This window comes from Anolis sagrei, chromosome 3 (genome assembly GCF_037176765.1).
Source record: "Anolis sagrei isolate rAnoSag1 chromosome 3, rAnoSag1.mat, whole genome shotgun sequence".
Classification (NCBI taxonomy): Eukaryota; Metazoa; Chordata; class Lepidosauria; order Squamata; family Dactyloidae; genus Anolis; species Anolis sagrei.
In genome coordinates this window covers 152597873-152622303 of record NC_090023.1, presented here as the reverse complement: position 1 = coordinate 152622303, position 24431 = coordinate 152597873, and the positions used below count along the sequence as shown (strand labels likewise).

Genomic DNA, 24431 nt, shown 5'->3' with positions numbered 1-24431 from the left:
AATCTCTCTCCCATTAGAATTGCTGGGAGCACACATCCATCAGATAAGTCAGTAACTAGCAGTGGCACATTACAAAGCTATTTGATAATTCTCAGTCAATCCTGTATTTCTTCCCTTTCCAGGCAAACAGCACATATGGAACATAGAAACACAGGGCAATAAGGGTGTGTAGTCCCTAACATTATCCACACTTTCAGGGATAAAAGCAATTCAGGTCATAAAAAAACACCTCCACCAAAATTTGGGGGAAATCCCAATCACGCTGTAGTATCCATGCTCACATCATTTATCTAGATCAGGGATCCTCAAACTTTTAAAACATAGGGCCAGGTCACAGTCCCTCAAACTGTTGGAGGGCCGGATTATAATTTTTTAAAAAACCATGAATGAATTCTGAGTTATTGTAGGTTTTTCGGGCTGTATAGCCATGTTCTAGAAGTATTCTCTCCTGACGTTTCACCTGCATCTATGGCAGGCACCCTCAGAAGTTGTGAGGTCTCAACCTCTGAGGATGCCTGCCATAGATGTAGATGAAACATCAGGAGAGAATGCTTCTAGAACATGGCTATACAGCCTGAAAAGCCTACAACAGCCCAGTGATTCTGGCCATGAAAGCCTTCAACAATACAATGAATGAATTCCTATGCACACTGCACATATATTATTTGTAGTGCAAGAAACACTTAAAATAATGCAACAATTAAAATGAAGAACAATTTTAACAAATATAAACTTATGAATATTTCAATGGAAAGTGTGGGTCTGCTTATGGCTGATAAGATAGCTTTGTTGTTGTGTGTGCTTTCAAGTTATTTCAGACTTAGGTTGACCCTGAGCGAGGGCCGATTAAATGACCTTGGAGGGCCGTATCCGGCCCCCGGGCCTTAGTTTGAGGACCCCTGATCTAGATACCTACATCTAAAGAACCACACTGCAGAGTCTGACAAGTGCTACCATTTTAGCATTAAGTAGGCATCAAATCAACAAGTCACTTAAGAAATCCTCATGTGCAACTGCAGATCTTAAAACTGTAATAAAGGCTAACTCATCCCTAAAACAAACTAAGAGAAAAGAAACAAAATAATGCCAGTTTTGGTACCAATACTTGGAAGGACGGAGGAGATTCAAGAAAAAGTCTCTGGCTTATTAAGTGGACATAAAGAGGGAATTGTTCTGGCTTAGATTACTGTCATTGATGAAGTCCAAACTGGCTGTTCTACCTAAGAGAAGATTTTTTGGAAATCAAAGCATGAAACGTGGAACAATTACAAAGCTTCCTCTGCGTATACAGAAAATTATTCTCACAATTGAAATGGGGAAACCTTTTTAGCCCAAGGCCAAAATGCTTCTGGAAGAGTTTGGGATGTGTTCCAGTGGTGGGTGGGGCAAATGAATGTAGAAATAGGCAAAGACAGAGGCTGAATCTATACTGCCAAATAATTCAGTTTCAACTGTCTTATGTGGTCAGTATAGACCCATGAAATGCAGTCTGAACATCACTGAACTTTACTATGAGTCTACACCAGTGGTTCCCATTGCCTCGGCACTATAAGAAGGGTTCATGAGACCAGTCACTCTTGTTGCAATGGTGTAGTAATGGTGAAGCTGCGGACCATAATTTAGTTCTTGGGTGTTGAGCAGCAAGCGGATTTTTGCCACGTCCCATGCACAAGACACACAGACAAGAGGAAAAATGAACAGAATTTTTTTTTACTCTTAATAGCAGAGATAAAACACAAACTTGCAATGTTGTAAAAAAAAAAGCAAAAAGTGCAAGAAACTTACATAGTCTTTGTAAGTAACACAAAAAAGGCGTCTTCATCTTAAGTCAAATGAGAGATCAAAACATAAACCTTGAGTAAACAGCGATTCCACCATAGCCTCCTTTAGAGCAGCATAACAGCTTCCCTCCAACCTGCTCCTCAGAGCAGTACCTTTGAGCATAGATCTGCTCAGAGAAAAAGCTCACCACCTCCACCACCGTATTCTAAAAACCCATAGTTATACCCTATCAGGTGTGGCCCAAGCTTGCTAGTTGACCTACATTATCAGCTGCACATAATTACCATCATAAGGTTTTTCTTCAACACATACACACACTTGGTCCTGCTACAACTTACTGTAACATTGGGGACCAGTGATGTTCTACGGACCACATATTGGGAACTATTGGCCTATACGGATCCTATAATGCAATTAAAATAGCATTATTTGGCAGTGTAGATCTAACCAGAGTAGTCAAGGAGAGATTTAATACTTGTTCATCTGGATATTTCTGCCAAATGCATCCAAGGCATGGCTCAGTTCTATTTCTGTTAGGAAGAAAGGTGCCATACAATAGCTTTCCTCTTTGTTGAGCTTTCATGCAATAATGTCCTGCCTGTTGTTTTTACTACTTAATCTTTAAAATATCATTTTATCTCCAACCGTCAAGCTCCTGCAAACTATTTCCAACGCAGAAGTGTGATGTAAATTCCCTATCTCTGCTATACACTCTTTCAACTACATTCTGACTGGTGTGTTGAATGATTCAAATGAAGCAACTTCATGTAAACTGCTTGGAGTTCCATAGAGGTTATTATCAAAATACCAAAACAAAGAAAACAACAACAAACTGGTGGAAGGCAGACAGAATTCAAGGACCTACTACAGTGAAAGTCTTGACAAAATGAAAAAGACATCTTTAAATGAAAAATATATATTTTAAGAATGAAGATAAAATAAAACAGATGCTACTTGATTGAGTTCATATTTTGGTGGCTTGCTCCTAAGCAAACGAGTAACTTGCTCCTAAGCAAGACCTTCCATAAACGGAAGTGCCGCAGCCACTCAGAAGACAAAGAAGTGATTAAACAGAACACGACCAACACACGAGGAAAACTTTTCACTTTTGTATTAGAACTCCGAGTCGTTCAATAAAAATGATTGACAGGATAGGGTTCAGAAAAGGCAGGCGAGAGTACTTGTGTGTTCAATACAACTTATGGAATTCTAACCACAGGATTCACAATGGACACAACCTAGATGGCTTTTCAGACAAGATTAGACAGATTCATGGAGGGAAGCTATGAAAATTAAATGCAAATTCTAGGCCTCATCTGTATGGGATCTGGGTGACTAATACCAGAAGAAAACTCTTGCTTTTATGCCTTGTTTATGTGCCCCAAAACATTTCTCTATGATTCAGTAAAGATAGCAAAATTCACATACAAATTCCCAAATAGTCTCAATACAATTATCAGATTAGCATACGGAACAACGTGCAGAACTGTACAACAGGTTAAACTCAATGCAAAATGTTTTCCCCATATTTCCATTTTCCGGGCAAGCCTTATCTCAGGCTGGATGGATGGGGCAAATGCTCCATTCACATTACCACATTTCCACCTTTAAAAATTTCTGAAATCAAATACCATTTCCTGACCAAAAGCAACCAGTACTCTTATTACATTCATTATTAACAGAGCTGTAACATTACCTTGGTCATACATAAATTATAATGCATCTTCAAGTGAGACAAGTTCTTTTAATTTAAATGCATTTATTCCATCTCTATATACATGGCAAACATTTTCTAGAACAATCACAAGATAAAAGCAGCTGCCAACCACTCTCTGAGTTTAAATATATATATACTCTACTTGCAGTTCATTCATATTTGGTATTATTATCTCACCAAAGTGAAATCATATTGTCTTCGCAGACATTGGAAAGATGGGTCTGGGGAAATAAGGCTAAAAACAAGAACAAATATATCCTCATACTTCTCTGAAGTGAGTTAGGAAGGATCATCAGTATCTAATTTAACACAAGAATTACTTTTAATTTTCTAAAATAAATTACACATACACACATTTGATTTCCTAACAGCTTCCCATTCTGTGAGTGTATTCTTGGTCAACCTGCAGCTGAAACTTTGTCTGGTTGGGAACATGTTTGGTGCTTTCATGCAAATACACAGGAAAGAACCAATGAAAGCAATTATTAATATTCAGCAGGAAACTCCCATTTAGCTCAATATACATTACAGGATTGTTATCCTCCTTCCATACACAGTGCCACAAAACAATAACCAATAATATCAGACAAATGTATAAGGAACTGGCGACAGATTATGGCCTGGTTCAGACACAACAGGAAACCATGATTTCCTTCTGTCAATGAGCGGTGGTCAGCTTCATGATGTGTGTTCCCAACACCCCAGATCAGAAGCATATGTTTCCAATATTAAATTAACCACCGTTCTCCCCAGTGTCTGAACTTGATGAGGCTTTTCGGTTTCAGATCCTGGCTTATTTTCACCAACCATTGCATAGGGAAATAAGAATTGCCCCCAAATTTAAACATGACGAAGGAGCAAAGTGTTCCCAGAGTTCACAAACAGCAGGAACCCATGATGTCCCGTAATGCCTGGATCCACCCTTTTCTGTTTGTGCTTTAATCTGTATTTTTGGCAATCTGAATATTGTTGCCTTCTTTAAAAGTGTACAGTTATGTAATGCTACTCTTCAGCTGGCTTATTTCCAAATCAAAGCTTGGAAAAACTTGTTTAGGACTCTTAATGCCTAAAATCCCCTAGTCAACATAGTCAGTGGTCCTGCAAGCTGAAGTTACAGTCCAAAAAATAACTTATCCAAATTACAGATATTCATTAAAAACAGTCCATTTGAAGAATGCTAACAGTTTAGCTGTGCTGTATTTTTGGTAGCTGTGTTAAACACAGCATTCAGAATTTAGTCAGTGCCATGACACATGGAAAGCCAAGACATCCACTGCTCCCAGTTCAAACTGGTTCACAGGCTGCAGTTCACAGAAGGCACCCAAGGTGGTCAAAGTGAGCACGTCACCTGAATGCTTTTCTGCTCTGGCAAAGCAAGCTTGGAGCAAACAGTAAACGCTTCTGACCTTGTAACAGATACCAGGCAGGGAGGAACTGAGTGCTGCCTCTGAAGGGGAGATAAAATACCAATGCCAAGAAGAGAGCAAATCACAGAATGGGTGGTGTGTGGTTTCAGCAAGCCAGGCTATAAAGGATTGCAGCAAGATGTTCTAATGGTCTGACATCTGTTTTATACATCAGCATTCCATCAGCCCCTGACATGAATGTTCAGCTGGGAGAAAACTACAGCTCTTGTGCCATGTTAGCCATACGCAGGCATGAAAGACAAGGCTACTGCACAAAGTCGCTACATGTTTGAAGAAAGCCACAGATCTGTGTGAGCTTAACTTTGTTCTACCACTTCCCATTATCTTATTTATTTATTTATTACATTTGTATACCGCCTCTCTCAGCCCTCAGGTGACTCGAGGCAGTTTACAAGGCAAAATTCAATGCCACAAAAAAACAAGTACAATTTTTAAAAAACCTTACCATCAATACAATCATAACAACAGCAATAAAACATAAGTCAATAAATCCTCATTAAAAACATTGTCCAGTTCCATCGTGTTGTTATTCCGTTTTCCTATGTCAGTTACTTAATATTTGCAAACGCTTGCTCAAAAAGCCATGTCTTGAGTTTTTCCGAAATGTTACAAGTGAAGAAGCTGATCTGATCTTCCTAGGGAGGGCGTTCCACAGCCGAGTGGCCACCACTGAGAAGGCCGTCTCTCGTTCCCGCCAGACGTACTTGTGACGAAGGCGGGACCGAGAGCAGGGCCTCCCCTGATGATCTTAAAGTCCTCAATTGTGATACATTCGGACAGGTAAGTTGGGCCAGAACTGTTTAGGGCTTTATAGGCCAAAGCCAGCACTTTGAATTGGGCCCGGTAGCAAACCGGCAGCCAGTGGAGCTGACGTAGCAAGGGGGTTGTATGCTCCCTGAGAGCCGCTCGTGTTAGCAACCTGGCTGCCATCTGTTGGACCAGTTGAAGCTTCCAGACCATCTTCAAAGGCAACACCATATAGAGCGTGTTGCAGTAGTCTATACGGGATGTAACCAGAGTGTGGACTACCATGGCCAAGTCAGACTTCCCAAGGTATGGGCGCAGCTGGCACGCAAGCTTTAACTGTGCAAATGCTCCCCTGGTCACTGCCGAAACCTGAGGTTCCAGGCTCAGCGATGAGTCCAGGATCACACCCAAGCTGCAAACCTGTGTCTTCAGGGAGAGTGTAACCCCATCCAACACAGGCTGTAACTCTATGCCCTGTTCAGCCTTGCAACTGACCAGGAGTACCTCTGTCTTGTCTGGATTCCATTTCAATTTGTTAGCTCTCATCCAGATCGTCACAGCGGCCAAGCATCGGTTCAGGACCTGAACAGCCTCCGTAGTAGCAGGTGGGAAGGAGTGACAGAGTTGGACATCATCTTGTACAGATGACACCACACCGCAAAACTTTGGATGATCACTATCACTAGGCTCCTGTTTTTTTCCAAAGACAATTGATTTTCTGTATCCACAGATTCTGTATCCAGATATTTAACCATTCACAGCTTGAAAATATTTTTTTAATTCCAAAAAGGAAAGCTAGATTTTGCCAAGGGACTTAACCATTGATATTCACCTAGGGCCCTGGAACCAAACCCCAGTGGATATCTAGGACCCACTGTACAACTTCTGCAGAAATTACTAAGCACACACCTGATATAGTAGAGTGTCCAATAGTATAATTTTGGAGGATTTGTGTATGGGACAGTTTCTTTTTAAAAAAAAATACTGTGCACCAAAAAAGACACCCAAGCCTTAATACAACAGGAAGAAGTGTTATAGCTATGGTGATTTCCTGCTCAATTAGCTTTCCATGAAAAAGGTTCTGAAATATTAAACACCATGAATGGCAACAACCAGTTCCAGTCTGTGGTGATACTATAATGCCTCAGCCTCGTTTTGTGGCACTGCTTGACTATGCCAGAGATTGGTAGAAAATATATGGGAGTTTATTGGTTGATTTGCAATGGATCAACAAGGACTTCCAACTCCTAATAGTCTGGCAACATTAGCAACAAAAATGCCACGTCTTCAATTCTGAATTATAATACTAGGAGGAACCAGGAGTGGGTTTTTTTTTCCTGCAGGAGGGTTTAAAGAAATCCAATCCCAAGAATCTCCTTTTAATTTTAATGAATACAAGAGTGATCTCTGAGGTCAGATTTCTTTACTTCTCTATGCATGTCTTTTACATAAGGATCCAATTGATGTATCGCTGGATATTAGTAAAGTAGATAAGTCTAAAATCTACTATTCCTAGAAAAGGCCTTTGCTAATCCAGCTTTCAATGATCCATCTCCCTAAAGGCACCTCCACAGATTTACCTGTGGCCCACAAGGTACTTGACAATTTTCAGGGTTCCATCCTGGACCCAATCCTGTTCAACATCTTTATTCATGACTTAGATGAAGGGTTAGAAGACATGATCATCGAGTTTGCAGATGGCACCAAATTGGGAGGGATAGCTAATACTCCAGAAGACAAGAGCAGAATTCAAATAGTCTTAGCAGATTTGAGGGATGGGCCAAAACTAACAAAATGAAGTTCAACAGAGACAAATGAAAGATACTCCACTTAGGCAGAAAAATGAAATGCAAGGATACGGAATGGGGGACACCTGGCTCAACAGCACTACGTGCAAAACAGATCTTGGATTCCTCATGGACAACAAGTTAAACATGAGCCAACAATGTAAAGCGGTGGCAAAAAAAAGCCAATGGGATTTTGGCCAGCATTAACAGGAGTATAGTGTCTAGATCCAAGGAAGTCATGCTACCCCTCTATTCTGCCTTGGTCAATACTGTGCCCAATTCTGGGCACCACAATCTAAGGGAGATGTTGACAAGCTGGAATGTGTCCAGAGGAGGGCAACTAAAATGATCAAGGGCCTGGAGAACAAGCCCTATGAAGAGCAGCTTAAAGTGCTGGGCGTGTTTAGTCTGCAGAAGAGAAGTCTGAGAGGAGACATGATAGGGGCCATGTATAAATATGTGAGGGGAAGTCATAAGGAGGAAGGAGCAAGCTTGTTTTCTGCTGCCCTGGAGACTAGGACGTGGAACAATGGCTTCAAACTACAAGAAAGGAGATTCCACCTGAACATTAGGAAGAACTTCCTAACTGTGAAAGCTATTCAGCAGTGGAACTCTCTGCCTCAGAGTGTGGCGGAGGCTCCTTGTTTGGAAGCTTTTAAACAGAGGCTGGATGGCCATCTGTCAGGGGCTTTGAATGCGATTTTCCTGCTTCTTGGTAGGGGGTTGGATTGGATGGCCCATAAGGTCTCTTACATGATTCTATGATTGTGTAGTTTTTGCAGTTCCATAGGACCAGAGGTTGTGCTTATAACTGCAAGGTGTAGCTCATCTTTACATCTGAGTGCAGCCAATTCCATAAAAATCAGGACATTAATCAATTGTTTCACCCCAGGTTTCCATAGCCACACAGTTTTGGTGTCAAGGGAACACTGCTCAGTATTAAAGCACACTCAGAGATGGCCGCAGTTTCAAATTGTGGCATTTTCTCTAGCAATGATCACAAACGACACAACTGGTTTCTGCAATAGGATTTCCATAGATAGAATATGCAAAGGTGACTGAGATGAGCCAGGTAAGGTGTCTTCAAATATTACAACATCTCAAAAACTACTCTAAGCATACAAAATACAGAACAAGCAATTACTCAAAATCCTATGAACTCTATAACATTATTTTTCGATGGAATGGGTAGAAAACGCGGGCAGCCACAACTGCATTAGTAATAAACAAAAGGATGACTTCAGTCACTACTCTCCTATTCTATATTTATACAGTCTTGCCACAATGTCCATGTCTTTTGGGGAACTAAGCAAAAAAATCAAGAAGGAAGACTCCACAATCTTTCATCCTCACATATGTAAACGAAGTCAACGGCATCACTTTTAACAACACTAATTCATCTATGTCCAAACTGCTAAGAACAAAAACAAAACACAATGCCAGCAGAACATTCTGTAATAGCTTTCATGTCACTCCTTCACTATAAATATCATTTTCGCTCCTACCATAAACTGGACAATCTGTAAACAAAGATAATAACGTGACTTGAAAGAAATGCACAGAGAAAAGTCTGCATAAAGTTCAACATTAAGAATTTTCAAACACCTCTAAATACAGGTTGAACAGCCTATATGGGAATTCTGAAATCCAAAATACTGAGTGGCTAAGAGAGTGACACTTCTGTTTTCTGATGGTTCAGTTTACATAAACACTGCTGAATGTAAAATAAATCATTGAAAATATTGTTCATAAAATTACCTACAGAATATGTTGTTAAGGTATATATAAAAATACATTAATTTCAGGTCTATAGGACTGAAGTAGAACAGCTGTTAAAACCACTAGCAGCAGGAAAAGCTACTGACTGGAGGGTTAGCAGTTTGAAGCCATGAGTTGGGGTGAGCGCCCGACTGTCAGCCTTAGCTTCTGCCAACCTAGCAATTCAAAAGCATGCAATGCATGTAGATCAATAGATACTGCCTTGACAGGAAGGAAAAAGGAGTGTCACATGCTGACAAAAAGATTGGAGATGTCTATGAAGAGCAAGCTCTTAGTCACAGAAAATTGAAAAAGAGGACTTCCCCACGGCCGGAAGTTGAGCAGTGCCTCCAGATGCTGGAGATGAAAAGGGGAAGGCCTTTACCTTATCTGTGCATTGTATGCCATTGTTCATTGTGTAAGAAGGCACTGAATGTTTGCCTATATGTGTACTGTAATCCTCTCGGAGTCCCTCCAGGGAGATAAAGCAGAATATAAATAAAGTTGTTTATTATTATTATTATTATTATTATTATTATTATAGTCTTGAATCCCATTTCATTATGTACTCATATCCAAATACTGGTATTCCAAAATTTAAAATAATTGTGCAGGTACAACTGTACCAGGAGCTCCAATTTTGTTTGCTTTGCATTGAATGATTGCTGTAGTCCTAAGTTTCAGGGACTCTGCAGATAGGTGGCTTCTTTTGGCTACAATCATAGGGCGAGCCACCTGTCAATTATAACTAGGTTCCCTGGTCCCGCCTCTTTTTGGGGTTTTGGGAATAGGAGCCAGTTTGGGTTCAGTCCACAAAGAGAAGCTTTCCATGCAGGACATAATACCAAAAGCTCCTGTAGAAAGCTTCGTCTTCTACGGCTTGGCCGGGGAGATATACAGCCCACAGCCTGGCCTGGGTTGTACAGCCCTACAGCTCCTTGGCTGAAGGACTTCAGTCAGCCATCACGGAAGCCTGAATTCTTTTCCTCTGGAAGTCTACAAAGCTCTGCTTGGTAAGGGTCTCTCGCGGAAGCCAGAAGCAGTTGGTACCGGGTGTAGGGGCTCCACGCCAACAGAGGCAAAGACAGACTACTCAGATTAGAAGTTAAGGATTTCCCCATTAGTTAAAATACCAGTCATGAAGATAGTGCCTGTTCCCTGTGGACAAGATTGAGAGAGAGCCAATAGACTGTTAAGAAAGCCTTAAAGTACCTGTTTGTTTTCGTTAATAAAGAAATTTGTTGAAACTTTAAGCATTCTAGAGACTCTGTTTTAAGGAAATCCAAAGGCCTTTAATCTGAGGCAGCCCCGGCGTCCCGTTGGGCACACAGAATTTATGTCCTGTCTACAGTCTGATGCACAGGCCCAGCGTGCGACAGCACAATAATTCAAAAACATTCTGGTCCCAAGCAGTTTGGGGAAGGGATGCTCAGCCTGTACTTGCTTACACCTTTATTATAAGGATTTAAGACAAGAAGATCCACTCAGTTTCACCTATTTATCACATTCCACTTTTTGGACCTGAGCCATTTTAGTAGTAGCAGCACAGCTCGAAAAACTAACATGTAATCTTCAGACAATTTATGAAAACATTTTTGCTTAATCCAGTCTTATGGCGTTCCAATTTTGTTATGTAGATAAACACTGATTTTGTACTTAGGTGTTTTTTTTTTTCAGATTTGTAACTAGCTTTGATTGCTACCTCCTAATGACAAGGCACTTGTCAAATACTTTATTTAAAAAAAGGAAAAGTTTGGTATTCTCCTTTGGGATAATTCTAAAAATGCTGCTGCTAAATTTCCGAGCAGGAAAGTGCTTTTGGTGGGGTGGGTGTAGGTATTTACAAAACTCTATTTCAGAACCAACACCAACAACACACACATTTTTGAGGATGTCCTTAAAGCTTTAAAGTGTTTCCAATTATGAAGAATTTCTGAACACATTATCTAAACCCATCATACCGAGACACTGTTGTTGTTTCCTTCTCCTTCCCTTGGCAACTGTAGTAAACAAAGCTGCAGACTTCAGAGGCCTGCTGAGCTTCCTCAAGTCCTAACAGAAGCAACTATTATTAAAAGGAGCAGATGTCCCAGGCAAAACAACAGTCATCCTAGACTACTACTTGCATTCCCGGCTATCAGCAAAGGACTTCAGCATATGAACCTATTATTTGTCAGCAGCATATTGGGCCAGTCATGTGAACATAGTGCAAGGGCTCCAATGTTGTCTTCCTTTGCCCATACAAAGAACAAAAAGTTTCTGTGCCAAATGAAGTGGGTTTAACCAGATGTGTTCTGTTCATAAGCGTACCTAATCAAAGCATGCCATTCCATCTTTTTTTCATTCTCTGATGTATTTGTATGTGTTTGTGGCATAATTATATCAAGTGTCCCCATCTAATCCAGGTAGGTCTGATAATAGTGACAGACCCAAGATAAGCCTTCATGACTGAAGCAGGAATCCAGGTTTCCCTGCTTAGTATGTAAATGTTGAAACGAACAAGTGATATCTGGTCACCCAGTGACATTTGTTTCTACTCTTCACCAAAAACCTCCTTTAAGAATAATATAATAACAATAACACTTTATTTGTATTCCGTCCTATCTCCTTGATGGGACTCGGGCAGATTCCAGCATATACAGAGACACAAGGCAAGCATTCAATATCTCAAAACAATGAAACACAGACACAAAGATAAAGGTAAAGGCTTCCCCTTTCATCTCCGGCTCTGGGGGTGGTGCTCATCTCTATTTCTAAGCCAAAGAGCCTGTATTGTCCATAGACACCTCCTGGTCGTGTGGCCAGCATGACTGCACGGAGTGCTGTTTACCTTCGTGTTGAGGCAGTATTTATTTATTATTTATTTATTTGCTATACTTGTATACCGCCGTTTCTCAGCCTAGCCGGCGACTCAACGCGGTTTACAACAACTTATAACAAACAACAGTATACAGTTTAAAAACATAAAAACATAATCCACAATACATATATCAATAAACAATCCAATTCATCTCTTGACTAAAATCGCGATCCAGTTTCGTCGTCCAAATTGCCAGTCCTTCAATCATTACACTTATTGCACTGAGTTAACCAAACGCCTGCTCGAACATCCAGGTTTTTAGTTTTTTCCGGAATACCATCAATGAGGGGGCTGATCTTACCTCCATGGGGAGGGCGTTCCATAGCCGCGGGGCCACCACAGAAAAGGCCCTGTCTCTCGTCCCCGCCAGCCGCACCTGTGAAGCAGGCGGGATAGAGAGCAGCCCCCCCCCCCCCAGAAGATCTTAGGGTCCTGGTGGGCTGATAGGCCGAGATACGTTCGGATAGATCAGAAGCTGGGGCTAACAGCAGGAGCTCACCCATCCTGTGGATTCGAACCGCCAACCTTCCGGTCAGCAAGTTCAGCAGCTCAATAGTTTAACCCGTTGCGCCACTGCGAGAAAAAACTAATCAAAAGAAAATTCACCTCTACAGATTTCCCCTGATAAAATTCACTTGACAAACTCACCGAAACCAATTTTCCATGAATTTAATTACCAGTGGCTGAGATTCACAGAGGATATTTCGACTCCCTCATACAAAGACACATTTACACAATCACATGAAGAAGACACTTCCTGTTGTCCCCAAATCTGTACATTCCCATACTTTCAACCTATCCTAAAAATAGTATTAGGCTAGGTTCCATAGTCTTTGCATCAACCCACTTATATTTGCATGTATATACCCACACAGTTCTGAATAATTCAATACAGCGCCAGTCCAAGTGAAATAAATAAAGTGCAACCCATCCTACCACAGATAGAAACACAAACAGATGAGTCATAAGAAATGTAAAAGTGATCCCTCCCCAATTGTTTGTTAAAAAAAACATGGTTAAGCACAAAAGACGGGTAGACAACATGTGGCACTTTGAGTATGCTTGGACTGCAATCCAGCATTCTTTATCTCTGGCTATATGTTGTCTAGGGCTAAAGCAGTGGTTCCCAACCTTTGGTCCTCCAGGTGTTTCAGGCTTCACAATTTCTACCAGCTGGTAAGCTGGCTGGGATTTCTTGGAGTTGAAGTCCAAAACACCTGGAGGATCAAAAATTGAGAACCACTGGGCTAAAGGGAATATGGTCCAGCAATATCAGGAGGGCAGGACTTTGCCCACTTCTGCCCTATAATTTGAACCATGGACTCAAACTGCATGAGATCTTATGCACTTGCTCAACAGTTGTTGCATGAATATAATTTCTCTTCTTTTGCTGTACACACTTTTAGAAGGTGATGGGATGCAGCCAGGGTCGCTAACATCTTTTAACACCAATAAAAGTGGAAGAGAATAATCAAGAGCAAATAAACAACTGGAAAAAGTTCTGAGTAGAAACATATGCAAAAAAATGCAAATTAAAATTCCTTTGTGACCTGTCTTTGAAAGCAGGATGTGCTGAAACACTTGGACCTATTTTCATCAAGACATATGGCCACTTCCACACAGCTGAATAAAATCCCACATTATCCGCTTTCAACTGGGATATATGGACTCAGATATTACCGTTCAAAGCAAATATTGTGGGTTATTCTGCCTTGATATTCTAGGGGCCCTTCCACACAGCCCTATATCCCAGAATCAAGGCACAAAATCCCGCAATAACTTCTTTGAACTGGATTATCGGAGTCAGATAATCTGGGATTTTCTGCTTTGATATTCTGGGATATAGGGCTGTGTGGAAGGGCTCTGGGTTATGTGTGGAAGAGCCCATAGTCTTGTTCCTTTGCATCACCTTCACATTAACTTATTTGATTTATTTTAGTTCACATCCTGTTAATTATATATTGGAGTTAAGTGTATGTTGCTGTAATTCCACATACAAGCAACCTAAGTACAATGGTCTGAAGTACTGTGTCCCCCCCCCTCCCCCACAGATATTCACTGGAAACACAACTAAGGGTCCTTCCACACTGCCATATAACCCAGAATATCAAGGCTGAATATCCCACAATGTCTTCTATGAACTGGGTGATCTGAGTCCATATAGTCCTATATTCCAGTTCAAAGCAGAAAATGTGGAATTTTGTTCAGCTGTGTGGAAGGGGGCTGAAGCCCTTCCACATAGCCCTATATCCCAGAAGTTCAAGGCAGAAAATCACTCACTATCTGAGTGTGGACTCAGATAACCCAGTTCAAAGCAGATATTGTGGGACTGTCTGCCTTGATATTCTGGGATATAGGGCTGTGTGGAAGGGTCCCAAGTAATACTATTTCTTATTTTCTTTCTTTATTTTTTCAAGAGTAAAGTGTTAGGGACCATAAACTTACAGCCATAGGTTCTCCTAAATTTTCTCAGGCATGGTACTGAATTCCATAAATGTTTTACAATAGAAGTACCCCCTCCCCCAAAACATTTCCTTTTGAAAACTGCCTTAGGTCCCTTCCACACAGCCCTATATCCCAGAATATCAAGGCAGAATATCTCACATTATCTGAGTGTGGACTCAGGGCCCTATATCTGAGAATATCAAGGCAGAAAAATCCCACAGTATCTGCTTTGAACTGGAATATTTGAGTCCACACTCAGATAATGTGGGATTTTCTGCCTTGATATTCTGTATAGGGCTGTGTGGAAGGAACCTCAGATAACCCAGTTCAAAGCAGATATTGTGGGATTTTCTGCCTTGATATTCTGGGATACAGGGCTGTGTGGAAGGTCCCTAAGTTTACAGCAAAAAATCCCACAATATCTGCTTTGAACTGGGTTATCTGGGTCCACACACAGATAATGTGGGATTTTCTGCCTTGATATTCTGGGATATAGGGCTGTGTGGAAGGGCCAATGGGTGATCTTGAATCTTTTTTTCTCAGCTCCTTTTCATACCATTCCAGAAAGTAATTCTAAAGCACAATAGAGCATTTAGTTTACTTTCGAAGTTTAGGTTTTTTGCTGTAAATTTAGGGCCCTTCCACACAGCCATATAACCGAGACTATCAAGGCAGAAAATCCCACAATATCTGCTATGAACTCGATTATCTGAGTGTCCTTCCACACAGCCCTATATCCCAAAATCCCAGAATATCAAGGCAGAAAATCCCACATTATCCGAGTGTGGAAGGGTCCTAAGTTTACAGCAAAAAACCTAAACTTGGAAAGTAAACTAAATGCTCTTTCATGCTTTAGAATTTCTGGAATGGTATGAAAAGGAGCTGAGAAAAAAGATTCAAGATAACCCATGGGTCCTTCCACACAGCCCTATATCCTAGAATACCAAGGCAGAAAATCCCACAATATCTGCTTTGAACTGGATTATCTGAGCACACACTCAGATAATGTGGGATTTCCTGCCTTTATATTCTGGGATATAGGGCTGTGTGGATGGGCCCAAATCAGATTTTTTTTTAAATGACCCACTTCACTGCTAAGCCGAAGAAAAACTGTTCCAACTCATACTTGGAGCTTGTATCAAATTTCCTGGAAAAGAATCTCTGAAAGTTGTAACAAAGAGTGTCCCGTGGCACCTTACATACGTGAGCTTTTTATGACGTATAGCCCACTTAAATATGAAATGCTGTTGCGATGTCACTTGGGTGCAAAGCTTATCTGTTCCTGTTAAGGTAAGTAATGAAAGCTCGATTTGTATCCATTTTTTGTTTGTTCGTTTACTCTTTAAGAGGTGAACCTTTTACAGGCCGGTTTGGTTTGTTTGTCTTTGAAGCCTGGATACTTCCAAGTCTCAGGGCAAGGCAGCAGCAATGAAATGCACGGAACCAGTTTGGAAGCTCACACGTGTTTCATTGCAAGATCTTGCTTTCAATGTGTCTTTTGTCTGATGCCTGGTGTTTCGACATCCTCGACTTGAACAGATAAAGGTCAGCTCTAGTCTTCTGGCATTCATAACCCTGAATCAGGCTCTGCCAAAGGAAGACTGATGTTGCAGTAAATTTGCCTTCATCCAAAGTGGGGGAGGGAAGGGAAGGGGAGAAGCAGAAGTTAGAGGCAGAAGCAACTCTGCAAGATGAAACTCCATGCTCTCCTGAGAAGGACAATTATGCTTGCAAGCATGCAACTTAAGTCGGCCCCTTTTTGAAATATTTTCTAAAGATGCCTCAGTGGTGTGTGTGTGTGGATTAGGATGTTAAAATGCCTACTCTACCAGTCTTGCAGAGATATATTCACAACAGTTACTACTACTAGTCAATTTAAAATGAAAACATTTGTCACACATGCTTTGTTGAATCATTGGTAGCACTGAGGAAGAATCTCCCAAGTACATTGTAACTAATGGAAAGAAGAAGAAACTTTTTTTCCTTGTAAATATTTGCACTTGTTAAGCTGCAGGTTCCAATCCACATTCCTGTGTGTATTGTCCATAGCCCACAAAGAAAGAGGACCAAGGGCCCTCCCAGACAAGCCCTATATCCTAGGATCTGATCAGTCTGGAAGGGCCCTAAAATAATCCAGTTCAAATCAGATAATGTGGATGTTCTGCTTGGTTAACCTAGATTATCTGGCAGTCTAGAAAGGGCATAAAATAACATGCATCTCCAATATTTTTTTATCATTTATGATTGCGCGACACACCTACACACTGCAACCGCCACATGAGCATGTCACAACACAAGTTTGGAAAGCTCTGTTTCAAATCCAATGAGGACAAAATATTTCCTGTTTATGGCCTCTTCTATAGTACCATAGGATCTGATCCCAGGTTTTCCGTTTACCCCAGATTATTTGGCAATGCAGACTCACATAATCCATTTTAAAGCAGAAAACCTGGGATCATATCCTGGGATATAGGGCCTGTCTGGAAGGTCCCTAAAATAATCCACTTCAAAACAGATAATGTGTATGTTATGCTTGGTTAACCTAGATTATCTGGCAGTCTAGAAAGGGCATAAAATAACATGCATCTCCAAGATTTTTTTTTATCATTTATGATTGCGTGACACACCTACACAACTGCAGCTGCCACATGAGCATGTCACAACACAAGTTTGGAAAGCTCTGTTTCAAATCCAACGAGGACAATGTATTTCTTGTTTAAGGCCTTTTCTATAGTGCCACAGGATCTGATCCCAGGTTTTCCATTTACCCCAGATTATCTGGCAATGCGGATTCACATAATCCAGTTTAAAGCAGAAAACCTGGGATCAGATCCTGGGATATAGGACCAGTCTGGAATGGCCCTAAAATAATCCAGTTCAAATCAGATAATGTGGATGTTCTGCTTTGTTAACCTAGATTATCTGGCAGTCTAGAAAGGGCATAAAATAACATGCATCTCCAATATTTTTTTTATCATTTATGATTGCGCGACACACCTACACACTGCAACCACCAAATAAGCATGTCACAACACAAGTTTGGAAAGCTCTGTTTCAAATCCAATGAGGACAATGCATTTCTTGTTTATGGCCTCTTCTATAGTACCATAGGATCTGATCACAGGTTTTCTGTTTACCCCAGATTATCTGGCAATGCAGACTCACATAATCCAGTTTAAAGCAGAAAACCTGGGATCAGATCCTGGAATATAGGGCCTGTCTGGGGGTCCTTCCACACAGCCATATAACCCAGGATATCAAGGCAAATTTTGTGTTTTGTCTGTTTGTTTTGTTCTGTTAGAAATGTAATACAATTGTCTGGTTGCCCCTGACACAATAAATAAAATAAGGCAGAAAATCCCACAATATCTGTTTTGAACTGGGTTATCTGAGTCCATACTGCCAGATATTTCAATTCAAAGCAGAACATGTGGGATTTTATTCAGCTGTGTGGAAGGGGCCTGGAAGGGCCCCAACTTTCATAAAGCATCCCTGACAAGTTGCAAAGAAATTCCTTCTCCACCGGGCAAGATAACATTTAATATCTGCATGCCTGTATTATAGTGTACTGATACAGGAGAGATAATATGACAAAACTAAACATATCACAAACTGAGCCACTTATTCACATTGTGGCTATATTTACAGCATTTCTTTTGTCCCATACAATCATAGAGAAGGAAAATAGGTTTCAGGTGGACTGAGACAGAAAGAGCCAATAATCCAGACAGCCAACAGCTGAGCTTCCACTTGAACCTTGGTCCAACTCTGACCCTTTTATGGGCTAGGACCACCATTATCCTTTCTAATCCTCTCTTGTGAGCTCCCTCACCCCCTTCGCCCCAGTAGCCCAAAAGGTAATAATTAGATCCTTTTGGAGGCAATTCCATCATTAACCTTCCCAACATCGAAGGCCAAGTGCCACACTGCAGCATCAAAGCAAACTCTGTTTATTCCCCTTATTCCCCGCCCCTCAAATCTACTCTGGCGCATCCCCAAACTTGGGGAAAGGATATTGCTCCTTTCATACTTTAGAAACCACCACCTGGCTGAGTGAGGCCCACACAATGTCTCAATAGCCATTTCATCTTGAAAGGAAAGACCAGCTAGGTAGCACCCGAAGACAACACCCAGGCATTCATCTCCCCCTCTCCGCACTCCTACTCCTGCTCTCTTTACTGTCTCCTGGAAACCTTGGAGAGGGCATTTGTTCAAGCTGCCAAGTTCAATCCATGACTCTCATGTCAATGCATTGGGCAGTGTGTCTGTCTGTCTCTGTGTGTGTGTGTTGGGGGCAGAAAAGAAATCAGCCAGAATGCCCAGCCTGACTGTAGGCATCGCAGATAGACAGACACACACACAAGCTGCTCCTTTGGCCCTAGAGAATCTAGCTAAGCCCTTTTGCAAAGGTACACACAATGCAGGGAAGCAGACGGTGGCGATGGGGGGGGGGGCTTGTGGGTTGGGACTTTTGGGCTACTGTCTCAGCCTCCTTCTGCCAGGGCAGGGCTGCACACAAGCTGGAGAAACACAACATCCTCTGGCTGGGCTGTGGTCCCAGGCTCATCTTTTTGGGGTTGGCTTTCAGAAGCAACAGACACTGCCAAAGGCCATTAAATTCTAATCAAGGTGGCCAATTGCAACATTCACATTTAACTCCAACAGACAAGAGTTCTTTCTCCCACCCTGAACATTCCACAGATATATAAACTCCACTTGCCTAGTTTCCAACCAGGCCCGTAGTCAGGATTTTGATTGGGGGGGCTGAATTTGATGGGGGGGGGGCTGAGGATCTACCCTAACAAACCTTTTGTATTGTTATCTCAATACCGCTCCCTTTTTTTTATTGTGTCAAGAGCAATTTGAGAAACTGCATATGCATACCCCCATGCACATGGGATATATTGAGCATGGTGATCAGATCATGATATGAATAAACATAACAGTTTAAATAATGTACTAGTAGGGCCTTCTTGCAGACCACCCTGAGAATTTTGGGGGGGGGGGCTGAAGCCCCTCAAGCCCACCCCCCCACCCCCGCTACATGCCTGTTTCCAACAGATCCCTCAACTTCTGAGGATGTCTGCTACACATGTGGGCAACATGTCAGGAGAGAATGCTTCTGGAATATGGCCATACAGCCTGGAAAACTCACAGCAACCCAGTGATTTCAGCCATAAACACCTCCGACCCAATTTTCCTACTTTCCAACGGACCTCACAACCTCTGAGGATGTCTGCCACAGATGCAGGTGAAACATCAGGAGAGAATGCTTCTGGAACATGGCCATATAGTCCGGAAAACTTATAGCAACTCACTACCCAAGTTCTCTCTCTCTCTCTCTCTCTCAAAAATACAAAAACAAAGAGGAAAGTTGGCAGCAAAACCTTAAAAAGACCTCACAACCTCTGAAGATGCTTGCCATAGATGCAGGCGAAACGTCAGGAAAGAATGCTTCTAGAACATGGCCATGTAGCCCGAAAAACCTACAACAACCCAGTGATTCCAGCCATGAAAGCCTTCGACAATACATAAAACTTTAAAAAGCCTCCCCACGTGTGCACACAACTGAACCCAAAAGTTTGCAAAAGGGAGAGAAAGCAGGCCAAGGAACTTCTAGCTCTGCCTTGATCAGCCTGTGGGATCTAAAGAAAAACTAAAGAAAACTAAAACTCACTCTCAGCCCTTTCCTTTTGAATGTTTACATTCCGCAAGCACCTTTTAACTGCCATTTTTTGTGTTGCTCCTTCTGAATCAATTCTTTTTTTTTCTGCCCAAGCCAGCCGCCCTCCCCCTCCTGACAATAGCAAGAGAGCAGGAGGGGAAAGGCTCCTTTTTCTCCCTCTCTCCTCCTCATCCCCCCCTTTTTACTGGCTTCCTGGACAGATGTAGGGGGGGAGCAGGGGGAAGAAAAGGGGGGAAAGCTCTGCAAAAAAAGAGAGAAAGAGAGAGAGAGGCCCCAAGTCCCAACTGGCTTTCAGAAGCCAGACACAAGGAATGTATACTCAGGCTTCCCAACGCCTGGAAAACAAACTCAGCTTTCTCTTTCTCTCTCTTAGTCTTTCTTTCCCTCCTTGCTGACCTTTTTCTTCCCATTTCCTCCCAATCGATAGGGAGGACCTTCAGCTATATAAATAAAAATGTAATTTTCATTTGCGGGATTAACATAACTCAAAAACCACTGGACGAACTGACACCAAATTTGGACACAATACACCTATCAGGCCAACTAGTGACCATCACTCATAAAAACACAGCGGAAAAGACTTAAAAAGCCAAAAAACAAAGATACATTACAAAGCATGTGCAAAACCACATATACACACAAACACACACATATATACAGACTGGGCCACAGCAATGCGTGGCAGGGGACGGCTAGTCTATCTATGTAAATAAAAATGTAATGTTCGTTTGTGGGATTAACAGAACTCAAAAAACCACTGAACTGACACCAAATTTGGACACAAGACACCTAACAACCTAATATATGTCCTTCACTCAAAACATTGATTTTGTCATTTGGGAGTTGTAGTTGCTGGAATTCATAGTTCACCTACAATCAAAGAGTATTCTGAACCCCACCAATGATTGAATTGAACCAAACTTGGCACGCATTTCTCCCACGACAAACAGAAAATACTGGAAGGGTTTGGTGGGCAGTGTCCTTTGGTTTTGGAGTTGTAGTTCACGTACATACATAGATCACTGTGGATTCAAACAATGATGTGTCTGGACCAAACTCTACACGAATACTCAATATGCCCAAATGTGAACACTGGTGGAGTTTGGGGAAAATAGAATCTTGACATTTGGGAGTTGTAGTTGCTGGGATTTATAGTTCACCTACAATCATAGAGCATTCTGAACCCTACCAATGATAGAACTGGGCCAAACCTCCCACATAGAACCCCCATGTGGGCCACAGCAACGTGTGGCAGGGGACAGCTAGTCTATATAAATAAACATGTAATGTTAGTTTGTGGGATTAACATAACTCAAAAACTACTGAACGAATTGACACCAAATTTGGACACAATACACCTATCAGGCCAACAAGTGACCATCACTCATAAAAAGTGGAAGAGACTGGATGACCATCTGTCAGGGGTGCTTTGAATGCAATATTCCTGCTTCTTGGCAGGGGGCTAGACTGGATGGCCCATGAGGAAGAGACTTTAAAAGCCAAAAAAATAAAAAAAATACAACGCATGCACAAAACCACATATACACACAATCACACATATATACAGACTGGGCCACAGCAACGGGTGGCAAGGGATGGCTAGTCTATCGATATAAATAAAAATGTAATGCTAGTTTGTGGGATTAGCATAACTCAAAAACCACTGGGCGAATTGTGACCAAATTTGGACACAATGCACCTATCAGGCCAACGAGTGACCATCACTCATAAAAACACAGTGGAAGAGGCTGGATGGCCATCTGTCAGGGGTGCTTTGAATGCAATATTCCTGCTTCATGGCAGGGGGCTGGACTGGATGGCCCATGAGGTCTCTTCCAACTCTATGATTGTAAGAGACTTAAAAAGCAAAACAAAACAAAACATTACAACGCATGCACAAAACCACATATACACACAATCACACATATATACAGACTGGGCCACAGCAATGGGTGGCAAGGGATGGCTAGTCTATAGATATAAATAAAAATGTAATGTTAGTTTGTGGGATTAACATAACTCAAAAACTACGGGACGAATTGACACCAAATTTGGACACAAGACACCTATCAGGACAACGAGTGACCATCACTCATAAAAAAAATAGTGGAAGAGGCTGGATGGCCATCTGTCAGGGGTGCTTTGAATGCAATATTCCTGCTTCTTGGCAGGGGGCTGGACTGGATGGCCCATGAGGTCTCTTCCAACTGTATGATTCTAAGAGACTTAAAAAGCCAAAAAAATAAAAAATGCATTACAACGCATGCACAAAACTACATATACACACAATCACACATATATACAGACTGGGTAGGGGTTGGACTGGATGGCCTATGAGGTCTCTTCCAACTCTATGATTCTAAGAGACTTAAAAAAGCCAAAAAGATAAACAAATACATTACAACGCATGCACAAAACCACATATACACACAATCAGACATATATACAGACTGGGCAGAGGTTGGACTGGATGGCCCATGAGGTCTCTTCTAACACTATGATTCTAAGAGACTTAAAAAGCCAAAAAAATACAACGCATGCACAAAACCACATATGTACACATACACACACAAAATACATCTACACAGACTGGGCCACAGCAAAGTGTGGCAGGGGACAGCTAGTAGGAAAGTAAAAAAGCCGGCCAGGAGGAGGAACAAAACACACACCAAACAAATCCCTGCCGGAGTCTTCCTTTGTTTTTATGGCACCTCTCTTGGTTTGTATTATATTATAGCTCTTCAAAGTTCAAGCACCCCCTTTTTTGACCAGGGAAAGGTGGGGATCCCCTTTCTTTGCTGAGATACAGAACTGGAAGCACAAATCTGTCTCTGCTGAAGTCCTGTCTCCCTGCAGCTGGGAAAAGGCTAAAGATAAAGGGGTTTTTCTATAAAACCCACCGGTTTCCCCTCTTCTGCCTCTCTCTCTCCCCCCAAAACCCAAGCTGGCCCTTTAAGAAGTCTTCACACTGTTTGCCCGAGCTTCACACCAAAAGAAAGAAAGGCACAGAGAGAGAGAGAGAGAGAGACACCAGCCAGGGCTGGATCTGGCTTGGCTCCCATTGTTTCTCCATCCCCAGCCTGCCGCCCCCCGAAGGTGGACCAGAAGGAGAACTTACCTTCTGGAGGAAGGAGGAGGAAAGGGGGGAAGACCCACAAATGAGCAAAAGCTGGGCTGAGTCCCTCCAAAGCAGGCGATTCAATCAAATATTCCCTCTTGCTGCAGGTTTCAGGTGCCTTTCCTTTATGTGTGTATATATATATATTTCAAAATTAAAATCAATTGGGAGTTTTTGTCCAAAGGAGGGGGAAAAATCCTCTTTCCAAAAGCCAACCCAGACCGCCTTCTCTCCGCCGACAGTGAAAAGGAGCTCCGCGTTAGTGGAAGAATAAGTGAATCAACTCGCCGAGAGCCGAGCAAGTTGAAGTGTCAAATTACATTGGCGATTTTATTACCAAAGGGCCCTGTGCTTCTGGCTGTTGGCAAAATCTGTCCCAGATTCCTATCGGAAAGGGAGCTGTCTCTGCTTCCAGGGAGGCAGTCGCTCGCTCGCTTTCTCTCTGTGTGCTTGTCTCCTGCTCTCTCTCTCTCTCTCAATATCCCCCCCCCCCCTTCCACCCCCACTCTTTCCCACTCCACCTTCTGACCACCGAAAGTTAAAAATCTTGGAAGAGGCAAGTTGAACAGCGCGAATTATTGTATTTCGCGATTCCCTCCCCCAGCTCCTTGCTTCCCCTCCCACCTCCCGCACGGAAGGGAAGAACTTCCTGTCTGGAGGAGGAGAGAGAAGGAGGAGAAGCAGAGAAGGAGAAGAAGGAGAAGAAGCAGCAACCCAAGCAGTGCCCGATGCTTGAGACAGAGAGAGAATGTGTGTATATATGTATATATATTATATTTATTTATATGTATTTATATTTATTTTTATATAAAAATAATATATATACACAAACACCAAGCAGTGCCCCATGCTTGAGAGAGAAAGAGAGAATGTGTGTATATATGAATATATATTACATTTATTTATATGTATTTATATTTATTTACATATAAAAATAATATATATATACACAAACACCAAGCAGTGCCCGATGCTTGAGAGAGAGAAGGTGTGTATATATGAATATATTATATTTATTTATATGTATTTATATTTATAATTATTTATATATAAAATAATATATATACACAAACACCAAGCAGTGCCTGACGCTTGAGAGAGAGA

The 24431-nt window shown here is 41.8% G+C and overlaps 1 protein-coding gene across 5 annotated transcripts in view; it reads right to left on the bottom strand.

Moving 5' to 3' along the window:
* The window catches only part of ZMIZ1 (zinc finger MIZ-type containing 1), a 520385-nt gene extending 496573 nt beyond the window's left edge, over nucleotides 1-23812 (bottom strand). For all 5 annotated transcript variants that reach the window (XM_060769065.2, XM_060769068.2, XM_060769069.2 and 2 more), the window contains exon 1: nucleotides 23328-23812. The gene's annotated coding sequence lies outside the window, so the exon portion shown is untranslated. The remainder of the gene's footprint in view (nucleotides 1-23327) is intronic.
* Nucleotides 23813-24431: the final 619 nt, after the last annotated feature.